A 10,670-nucleotide genomic window follows, 5' to 3' on the forward strand; every position below is an offset into this window, starting at 1 on the left:
CGGCAACGGCGCCAAAAACTTGATACGTAAAAAATTAATTTCACGTAATTACCGGCAAGTATACCGGGTCATATCAAGTAATAAAACTCACTAAGAGTGAGGTCGATCCCACGGAGATTGGTAGATTAAGCAACGTTAGTTAAATGGTAGATTTAGTCAAGCAGACATGGTTTTGATTTCATGAGAATTTTAATTTTTGAACATAATTGCAAGAATTTAAATGGCAAGGAATTTAAAGAACTAGAATATAGAAAGAAAATGAAAGTAAATAACTGAAACTTAAAATGCAAGAAACCTAAATGACATTAAAGATAAATTGCAAGAAAGTAAAGATTGCAGAATTTTAAAGAGCATAAGAGTAAATAGCAAGAAATAGAGAAACAGAATGTAAATAACAAGAATAATAAATTGCAAGAATGTAGAAGGGAATTGGGTAATGGGTATTCAAACAACTAAAGAGCAAAAGAAATGAGAATTAAGGATGGAAAGGATCATTAGGGATCGGAGATGCAAATTCTCATGAATTGATGTTGATCAATTCCTTCTCAATCATGGGTATAGATCCATGGCAAATTGTGGGTAATTGAGTCCCAATCTCTTGGTAACTCAATTTCTCTCAACACAACCAATTGCCACTCTCGTGATCTAATTGTTCATGAGAAGAGATGAAGTTCAATTTCTAATCCAAGCCACACAACTTTCAGAATCTCAACTAAGGGAGGTTACATCTCACATACCAACCAAAGTGTATTGATCAAGGAAATCATGAAAGGATGAACTCTAAACTGAATTATGTGGCTCCTTTCTCAAATTCACCACATAATTCATATAGATTAATCCCTCTCTCGATGGTGATTGAATCTGTGAAGAACAAGAGTTTCCTTTTAGATGAACCACTTGAATTGAGAAGGAAAAGAGAAGTTATCAATCCATTCAAATGAGCAGAGCTCCTCCCCCTAATGAAAATGGGGTTTAGTGAATCATAGCTCAAATTTCAACAAGTGCAAAAGTAAACATTCAAAATTCAGTAGAGAAGAGTAATGAAAAATGAAGAAGTTCTTTAAAAAAAACTGAAATTCAAACTTACAGAAGAAAACAAAATAGAGAACCCGTAAGAAGCAGTAAAACAGAAATGCTAGTTTTTCAATGTAAAAGGCTAAGTGTCCAAAATAAAAAGTAAAAGTTCCCCCTTGTACAATTTCCTTCTCTATTTATACTAGTCTTCAAAGCTTCTAGAGGTTCATCAATTGGGTTAGCAATTTGGGCTTTGTCTTTGTTGATTTGGCTGGCTCATTAGAGGAATTGTTGGCCTTTGAAGAGAGCAGAGGATTACAGAGCAAGTTGGCATCAATTCTGGCCCAAGAGGGACGTTACTGGCAAACACGCCAGCCTTGTTGCACGTTGGCAACGTGCATGGTAATTTTCTGGGAGTGGGACATAGTGCTTGGGCATTGTTGCCCAAGTTGTTGCCAAACACTTGCTTGTTCTTCACTTTTTGTGCTTGATGTTGCCTAAAGTTGCCTCTGGTTTGACCTTCAATTTTGTGCTCCACTATAGACTATTATACATAGTTGGAAAGCTCTTGATGTCTACTTTCCAATGCAACTAGAATCATCTCAATTGAATCTCTGTAGCTCAAGTTATGCTCCATTGAAGAGGGCAAGGTCAGGCTGCCCTAGTTGGGTGTTTTTGCCAAACACGCCACCAGTAACGCCCATGACAACGCCTCTAGCCCAGATTTCTTGGCCAGGGCGTTGTTGCCCAAGTTTCCAAGGAACACATCAGGCCATTCTAGCCTTGGCAACGTGTTCGATCACCCTTCTTTGGCCCATTCATGCTTCCTTGAATTTCAACCTCTGATGAGCGGATAATTTATACGCTTTTTGACATTGTTTTTAGTATGTTTTTAGTAGGATCTAGTTACTTTTAGGGATGTTTTCATTAGTTTTTATGTTAAATTCACATTTCTGGACTTTACTATGAGTTTGTGTGTTTTTCTGTAATTTCAGGTATTTTCCGGCTGAAATTGAGGGACTTGAGCAGAAATCAGATTCAGAGGTTGAAGAAGGACTGCTGATGCTGTTGGATTCTGACCTCCCTGCACGCAAAGTGGATTATCTGGAGCTACAGAACTTGAAATTGCACGCTTCCAATTGCGTTGTAAAGTAGACATCCAGGGCTTTCCAGAAATATATAATAGTCCATACTTTGGCCAAGAATAGACGATGTAAACTGGCGTTCAACGCCAGCTTTCTGCCCAAATCTAGCGTCCAGCGCCAGAAAAGGAGCCAAAACCAGAGTTGAACGCCCAAACTGGCACAAAAGCTGGCGTTCAACTCCAAGAAGGACCTCTACACGTGCAACACTCAAGCCCAGCCCAAGCACACACCAAGTGGGCCCCGGAAGTGGATTTATGCATCAATTACTTACTCATGTAAACCCTAGTGACTAGTTTATTATAAATAGGACCTTTTACTATTGTATTAGACATCTGGGAACGCATAGTTCTTAGACCATGGGGGCTGGCCTCTCGGCCATGCCTGGACCTTTCACTTATGTATTTTCAACGGTAGAGTTTCTACACTCCATAGATTAAGGTGTGGAGCTCTGCTGTTCCTCAAAGATTAATGCAAAGTACTACTGTTTTCCATTCAATTCATCTTATTTCGCTTCTAAGATATCCATTTGCACCCAAGAACGTGATGAAGGTGATGATTATGTGTGACGCTCATCATCCTTCTCCCTTATGAACGCGTGCCTGACAAACACTTCTGTTCTACATGAAATAAGCTAGAATGAATATCTCTTAGATCTCCTAACCGGAATCTTCGTGGCGTAAGCTAGAATGATGGCGGCATTCAAGAGAATCCGGAAGGTCTAAACCTTGTCTGTGGTATTCCGAGTAGGATTCAATGATTGAATGACTGTGACGAGCTCCTAACTCGCGATTGCAGGGCGTTAGTGACAGACGCAAAAAGATAGTAAATCCTATTCCAGCATGATCGAGAACCGACAGATGAATAGCCGTGCCGTGACAGGGTGCGTGAGCATATTATTCACTGAGAGGATAAGATGAAGCCATTGGCAAGGGTGATGCCTCCAGACGATTAGCCGTGCCGTGACAGGGCATTGGATCATTTTCCCGAGAGATGACCGAAAGTAGCCATTGACAGTGGTGATGTATCACATAAAGCCAGCCATGGAAAGGAGTAAGACTGATTGGATGAAGATAGCAGGAAAGCAGAGGTTCAGAGGAACGAAAAACATCTCCATTCGCTTATATGAAATTCCTACCAATGATTTACATAAGTATCTCTATCCCTATTTTATTATATAATATTCGAAAACACCATTATCACTTTATATCCGCCTGACTGAGATTTGCAAGGTGACCATAGCTTGCTTCATACCAACAATCTCCGTGGGATTCGACCCTTACTCACGTAAGGTATTACTTGGACGACCCAGTGCACTTGCTGGTTAGTTGTATCGAAGTTGTGAACCATGGTATTGGCACCATGTTCTTGGCGCCATTGCCAGGGAAAGAAAGAGCCATGAATTTTACATCATTAAAGTGTAATCACGATTACGCGTACCAAGTTGCTCACGTTGCCAGGGATTGTTCGAGCCTGGACATCACAATTTCGTGCACCAAGTTTTTGGCGCCGTTGCCGGGGATTGTTCGAGTTTGGACAACTGACGGTTCATCTTGTTGCTCAGATTGGGTAACTTTCTTTTCGTTTTCTTTTCAAAAATTTTTCAAAAAAAAAATTTTCAAAAAAAAAAATCTTTCAAAAATTTCTCATCTGTTTTCGAAAAAAAAAAAATTAAATAAAAATGTTTTCAAAAATCTATTTGTCTTCAGAATTTTTAAAAATGAATTCTAGTATTTCATGAAGCATGTTGAAGCCTGGCTGGCTGTAAAGCCATGTCTAATTCCTTTGGAATGAGTATGTTGGGCGTGTCATGTCTGAGTTACATACTAAAGCTTGGCTGACTATTAAGCCATGCCTGACCCTTTGATTGGAGCTTTAGAGCATAAGATTCCTGGAATTCATATTAAAAATTTTGGAACCCTTATTTTTGTTTTTCATATAATTTTCAAAAAAATCCAAAAAAATTAGAAAATCATAAAAAAATCGAAAACATTTTTTGTGTTTCTTGTTTGAGTCATGAGTCATGTCATAAGTTTGGTGTCATTTGCATGTGCATCTTGCATTTTTCGAAAATTTCATGCATTCATAATGTTCTTCATGATCTTCAAGTTGTTCTTGGTAAGTCTTCTTGTTTGATCTTGATGATTTTTTGTTTTGTGTTGTATGGTGTTTTTCATATGCATTCTTGAATTCTTAGTGCATAAGCATTAAAGAATTCTAAGTTTGGTGTCTTGCATGTTTTCTTTGCATTAAAAATTTTTCAAAATTGTGTCTATGATGTTCATCTTGACATTCAAAGTGTTCTTGGTGTTCATCTTGACATTCATAGCATTCTTGCATGCATTCATTGTTTTGATCCATAACTTTCATGCATTGCATCATTTTTCATGTTTTCCTCTCTCATCATAAAAATTCAAAAAACAAAAAGATATCTTTCCCTTTTTCTCTCATCAAATTCGAAAATTTGAGTTGACTTTTTCAAAAATTTTTAAAATCAAGTTGTTTCTTACGAGTCAAATAAAATTTTCAATTTGAAAATCTTATCTTTTTCAAAATCTTTTTCAAAAATCAAATCTTTTTCAAAATTCTTAGTTATTTTCGAAAATTCCAAAAATATTTTTCGAAAATCTTTTTCTTATTTTTATATCAAATTTTTGAAAATAACATAATCAATTAATGTTTTGATTCAAAAATTTGAAGTTTGTTACTTGCTCGTTAAGAAAAATTCAAACTTTAAATTCTAGAATCATATCTTGTGATTTCTTGTGAATCAAGTCATTAATTGAGATTTTAAAAATCAAATCTTTTTCAAAATTAATTTCTAAAATATCTTCTTATCTTATCTCTTTCAAAAATATCTTTTCAAAATATCTTTTCTAACTTCCTAACTTCTTATCTTTTCAAAATTTGTTTCAACTAACTAACTAACTTTTTGTTTGTTTCTTAACTTTTTCAAAACTACCTAACTAACTCCCTCTCTCTAACTTTCGAAAATATCTTCCCTCTTTTTCAAAAATTTCTTTTTAATTAACTAATTATTCTTATTTTTATTTTTAATTTCAAAAAAAAAAATTTTCGAAAAAAATACTAACAATTTTCAAAAACCATTTTCGAAAATCACTAACTCTTTTTCAAAATAATTTTCGAAAATTATCCCTCCCCCATCTTATTATATTTATTCATTCATATCCTAACATCTCATCTCACATCTCTACCATCCTCACAGTTGTGTTTCTTCTATTATATTACATTCTTTGTCTCCCCCTCTTCTTCTACTCACACATGGATCCCTATACTGTGGTATAAAGGATCTCTATTATTATTATTATTTTTCTGTGCCCTCTTCTTTGTCATATGAGCAGGAGCAAGGATAAGAACATTCTTGTGGAAGCAGATCCAGAACCTGAAAGGACTCTGAAGAGAAAATTAAGAGAAGCTAAAATACAACAATCCAGAGATAACCTTTCAAAAATTTTCGAACAGGCAGAGGAGATGGCAGCCGAAAATAATAATAATGTAAGGAAGATGCTTGGTGACTTTACTGCACCTAATTCCAATTTACATGGAAGAAGCATCTCCATTCCTGCCATTGGAACAAACAACTTTGAGCTGAAACCTCAATTAGTTTCTCTGATGCAGCAGAACTGCAAGTTTCATGGACTTCCATCTGAAGATCCTTTTCAGTTCTTAACTGAATTCTTGCAGATATGTGATACTGTTAAGACTAATGGAGTAGATCCTGAAGTCTACAGGCTCATGCTTTTCCCTTTTGCTGTAAGAGACAGAGCTAGATTATGGTTGGATTCTCAAACCCAAAGACAGCCTGAACTCTTGGGATAAGCTGGTCACGGCTTTCTTAGCCAAGTACTTTCCTCCTCAAAAGCTGAGCAAGCTTAGAGCTGATGTTCAAACCTTCAGACAGAAAGAAGGTGAATCCCTCTATGAAGCTTGGGAAAGATACAAACAGTTGACCAAAAAGTGTCCTTCTGACATGCTTTCAGAATGGACCATCCTGGATATATTCTATGATGGTTTATCTGAGCTATCAAAGATGTCACTGGACACTTCTGCAGGTGGATCCATTCACCTAAAGAAAACGCCTGCAGAAGCTCAAGAACTCATTGACATGGTTGCTAATAACCAGTTCATGTACACTTCTGAAAGGAATCCTGTGAGCAATGGGACGCCTATGAAGAAGGGAGTTCTTGAAATTGATACTCTGAATGCCATATTGGCCCAGAATAAAATATTGACTCAGCAAGTCAATATGATCTCTCAGAGTCTGCATGGAATGCAAGCTGCATCCAACAGTACTCAAGAGGCTTCTTATGAAGAAGAAGCTTATGATCCTGAGAACCCTGCAATAGCAGAGGTGAATTACTTAGGTGAACCTTATGGAAACACCTATAACTCATCATGGAGAAATCATCCAAATTTCTCATGGAAGGATCAAAAGCCTCAACAAGGCTTTAATAATGGTGGAAGAAACAGGTTTAGCAATAGCAAGCCTTTTCCATCATCCACTCAGCAACAGACAGAGAACTCTGAACAAAATACTTCTAATTTAGCAAACTTAGTCTCTGATCTATCTAAGGCCACTGTAAGTTTCATGAATGAAACAAGATCTTCCATTAGAAATCTAGAAGCACAAGTGGGCCAGCTGAGTAAAAGGATCACTGAAATCCCTCATAGTACTCTCCCAAGCAATACAGAAGAGAATCCAAAAGGAGAGTGCAAGGCCATTGACATAAGCACCATGGCCGAACCTGTGAGGAGAGGAGAGGACGTGAATCCCAAGGAGGAAGACCTCCTGGGACGTCCAGTGATCAATAAGGAGCTTCCCTCTGAGTAACCAAAGGACTCTGAGGCTCATCTAGAGACCATAGAGATTCCATTGAACCTCCTTATGCCCTTCATGAGCTCTGATGAGTATTCCTCTTCTGAAGAGAATGAGGATGTTACTAAAGAGCAAACTGCCAAGTTTCTTGGTGCAATCATGAAGCTGAATGCCAAATTATTTGGCATTGATACTTGGGAAGTTGAACCTCCCTTGTTTATCAATGAACTAAGTGATCTGGATCAACTGACATTGCCTCAGAAGAGACAGGATCCTGGAAAGTTCATAATACCCTGTACCATAGGCACCATGATCTTTAAGGCTCTGTGTGACCTTGGTTCAGGAATAAACCTCATGCCCCTCTCTGTAATAGAAAAACTGGGAATCTATGGGGTGCAAGCTGCTAGAATCTCATTAGAGATGGCAGACAACTCAAGAAAACAGACTTATGGACAAGTAGAGGATGTGCTAGTAAAGGTTGAGGGCCTTTACATCCCTACTGATTTCATAGTCCTGGATACTGGAAAGGAAGAGGATGAATCCATCATCCTAGGAAGACCTTTCCTGGCCACAGCAAGAGCTGTGATTGATGTTGACAGAGGTGAAATAGTCCTTCAATGGAATGAGGACTCCCTTGTGTTTAAAACTCAAGGATCTCCCTCTGCAACCATGGAGAGGAAGCAGAAAAAGCTTCTCTCAAGGCAGAGTCAACCAGAGCCCCCACAGTCAAACTCTAAGTTTGGTGTTGGGAGGCCACAACCAAACTCTAAGTTTGGTGTTGAACTCCCATATCCAAACTCTAAGTTTGGTGTTGGAGAGTCTCAACAAAGCTCTGCACATCTGTGAGGCTCCATGAGAGCCCACTGTCAAGCTATTGACATTAAAGAAGCGCTTGTTGGGAGGCAACCCAATTTTTATTTATCTAACTATATTTTTCTTAGTTATATGTCTTTGTAAGTTCATGATCATGTGGAGTCACAAAATAAATATAAAAATTGAAAACGGAATCAAAAACAGCAGAAGAAAAATCACACCCTGGAGGAGCATCTGTCTGGCGTTCAGCGCCAGAACAGAGCATGGTGCTGGCGCTGAACGCCCAAAATGGGCAGCTTCTGGGTGCTGAACGCCAGAACAGGCATGGTTCTGGCGTTCAACGCCAGAAATGGCACACAAATGGGCATTGAACGCCCAAAATGGCCACCAGCCTAGCGCTGAACGCCCAGAGTTGGGTACAAAGGCATTTTTACATGCCTAATGGGTGCAGGGATGTAAATCCTTGAACACCTCAGGATCTGTGGACCCCACAGGATCCACTCAGGATCTGTGGACCCCACAGGATCCCTACCTACCTCCACTCACTTCTTCTCACCACTCTCTTTCACACAACCCCATAAACTCTCTTCCCCATCACCTCTTCACCACTCACATCCATCCACTCTTCCCCATAAACCTACCTCATAAACTCCACCTACATTCAAAATTCAAAACCAATTTCCCACCCAAACCCACCCATATGGCCGAACCTTAACCCCCCTCCCTTCCCTATATAAAGACCTCCATTCTTCATCAAATTCACACAACACACCCCTCTACACTCCTCTTGGCCGAAACCACATCTCCCTCTCCCTCTCCATATTTCTTCTTCTTCTTCTTCTATTCTTTTGTTTATTGCTCGAGGGCGAGCAATATTCTAAGTTTGTGTGGTAAAAGCATAGCTTTTTTTGTTTTTCCATTACCATTGATGGCATCTAAGACCGGAGGATCCTCTAGAAGAGGGAAAGGGAAGATAAAAGCTTCCATATCCGAGTCATGGGAGATGGAAAGGTTCATCTCCAAAGCCCATCAAGACCACTTCTATGATGTTGTGGCCAAGAAGAAGGTGATCCCTGAGGTCCCTTTCAAACTTAAAAGAAATGAGTATCCAGAGATCCGATATGAAATTCAAAGAAGAGGTTGGGAAGTTCTAACAAATCCCATCCAACAAGTCGGCATCCTAATGGTTCAAGAGTTCTATGCCAATGCATGGATCACCAAGAACCATGATCAAAGTAAGAACCCGGATCCAAAGAACTATGTTACAATGGTTCGGGGGAAATACTTAGATTTTAGTCCGGAAAATGTGAGGTTGGCGTTCAACTTGCCAAACATAGAAGAGAACGCACGCCCCTACACAAGGAGAGTCAACTTTGATCAAAGGTTGGACCAAGTCCTTATGGGCATATGTGTAGAAGGAGCTCAATGGAAGATTGACTCCAAAGGCAAGCCGGTTCAACTAAGAAGATTAGACCTCAAGCCTATAGCTAGAGGATGGTTGGAGTTCATTCAATGCTCAATCATTCCCACTAGCAACCGGTCTGAAGTTACTATAGACTGGGCCATCATGATCCATAGCATCATGATTGGAGAAGAGGTGGAAGTTCATGAGATTATACCTCAAGAACTCTACAAAGTGGCTGACAAGTCCTCCACTATGGCAAGGTTAGCCTTTCCTCACCTCATCTGCCACCTATGCAATTCGGCTGGAATTGACATAGAGGGAGATATCCTCATTAAAGAGGACAAGCCCATCACTAAGAAGAAGATGGAGCAAGCAAGAGAGCCCATTCATGGAGCTCAAGAGGCGTATGAAGCTCATCACCATAAGATTCCGGAAATGCCTCAAATGCACTTTCCTCCACAAAACTATTGGGAGCAAATCAACACCTCCCTAGGAGAATTGAGTTCCAATATGGGACAACTAAGGGTGGAACATCAAGAGCATTCCATCATGCTTCATGAAATAAGAGAATATCAAAAAGCAATGAGGGAGGAGCAACAAAGACAAGGAAGAGACATAGAAGAGCTCAAGGACATCATTGGTTCCTCAAGAAGGAAACGCCACCATCACTAAGGTGGATTCATTCCTTGTTCTTATTTCTTCTGTTTTTCGTTTTCTATGTTATGTGCTATCTATGTTTGTGTCTTCATTACATGATCATTAGTAGTAGTAACTTTGTCTTAAAGTTATAAATGTCCTATGAATCCATCACCTCTCTTAAATGAAAAATGTTTAATTCAAAAGAACAAGAAGTACATGAGTTTCGAACTTATCCTTGAACTTAGTTTAATTATATTGATGTGGTGACAATGCTTCTTGTTTTCTGAATGTATGCTTGAACAGTGCATATGTCTTTTGAAGTTGTTGTCTAAGAATGTTAAATATGTTGGCTCTTGAAAGAATGATGACTAGGAAACATATTATTTGATAATCTGAAAAATCATAAAAATGATTCTTGAAGCAAGAAAAAGCAGCAAAGAACAAAGCTTGCAGAAAAAAAAAATAGGCGAAAAAAAAATATAGAAAGAAAAAGCAAGCAGAAAAAGCCAAAAGCTCTTAAAACCAAAAGGCAAGAGCAAAAAGCCAGTAACCCTTAAAACCAAAGGCAAGGGTAAATAAAGAGGATCCCAAGGCTTTGAGCATCAGTGGATAGGAGGGCCTAAAGGAATAAAATCCTGGTCTAAGCGGCTAAACCAAGCTGTCCCTAACCATGTGCTTGTGGCGTGTAGGTGTCAAGTGAAAACTTGAGACTGAGCGGTTAAAATCAAGGTCCAAAGCAAAAAAAGAGTGTGCTTAAGAACCCTGGACACCTCTAATTGGGGACTTTAGCAAAGCTAAGTCACAATCTGAAAAGGTTCAC

The 10,670-nt window shown here is 38.9% G+C and overlaps 1 non-coding gene across 1 annotated transcript; it reads right to left on the reverse strand.

Moving 5' to 3' along the window:
• Positions 1-6,045: 6,045 nt before the first annotated feature.
• Positions 6,046-6,153, reverse strand: LOC148561163 (small nucleolar RNA R71). Its single transcript, XR_015887326.1, has one exon. It is a non-coding gene; the product is annotated as a small nucleolar RNA R71 (small nucleolar RNA).
• Between the last annotated feature and the right edge of the window lie 4,517 nt (positions 6,154-10,670).

The sequence above is a fragment of the Arachis ipaensis genome, chromosome B6 (assembly GCF_059453495.1).
Source record: "Arachis ipaensis isolate K30076 ecotype BB chromosome B6, ASM5945349v1, whole genome shotgun sequence".
In the NCBI taxonomy this organism is placed as follows: domain Eukaryota; kingdom Viridiplantae; phylum Streptophyta; class Magnoliopsida; order Fabales; family Fabaceae; genus Arachis; species Arachis ipaensis.